Source organism: Arachis ipaensis, chromosome B03 (genome assembly GCF_000816755.2).
Source record: "Arachis ipaensis cultivar K30076 chromosome B03, Araip1.1, whole genome shotgun sequence".
In the NCBI taxonomy this organism is placed as follows: Eukaryota; Viridiplantae; Streptophyta; class Magnoliopsida; order Fabales; family Fabaceae; genus Arachis; species Arachis ipaensis.
Window position 1 is genome coordinate 126,798,640 of NC_029787.2, and position 1,030 is coordinate 126,799,669.

Below are 1,030 nucleotides of genomic sequence, written 5' to 3' on the forward strand. Positions count from 1 at the left end.
GATTTTAAAATTTAAAAGTAAAAACAATATAAGTAGATCTATCTTATCATATTATCCATATCCGCATACATGTATATATGGTGCATATGAATGTAGCTATGCTGGTAAAGGTTCAAAGTGAGTTCTTTATTATTTTAATTATTTTATACATTTTAAACAGATGTATATGAATTTAAATATACAAATAATATTATGATTTTAAAAGTAAAAACAATATAAGTAGATCTATCTTATCATATTATCCATATCCGCATACATGTATATATGGTGCATATGAATGTAGCTATGCTGGTAAAGGTTCAAAGTGAGTTCTTTATTATTTTAATTGAATTTCATTTTATACATATGCAGAGTGGTCCAAGACTGAAAATATCACGGGTTGGCAGCCAACAAACAAATAACCGAAAATGCTTTGTGGGGGCAATGTCACATGTATTAGGCGACTAGTGTCACTTCACTCTTCATTGCCTCTGGGTCCCTTCCCAAACCGCTCATTCTTTCTCTCTTAACTTACATTACTAACAATACTAAGATGGAACCCAAGTACCTTGTAGCCTCCAAATTTTGATAAAATACCAATTATTTTGATTCTTGATAACTACATCTGCCATATACTGCATAAATGTTCTTACACCCTTTAAAAAGTCTATTGGGTTAATTGGTTAAGTGATTATTTTATTTGTCGTTGAAATTTGAATTTATTTTATGTATGCAATAATTTATTATATATAATAATAAATTTTTAAATAAAATTCAGATTACAAAAATTAATTTTTAATCAATCAAGTTGAAAAATATGATGAAAAATAAAAAAAGAAATTCTATGGAGGTCCAGATTTAAATTCGTGTAATGAGTGTTCCCTAGTAAGATAGATGGCATAAGTAAAGAACAAATATAGGTAAGATATAATCTGCCTTAAAATAAAATGTTTATATTTAGGAAAAAGTTTTAAACTTTTAATAATTTTTAATATTTTTTGTCATCATTTAACCATTACAAATACTAAAAATTTAATAAGTAAATTTTGCT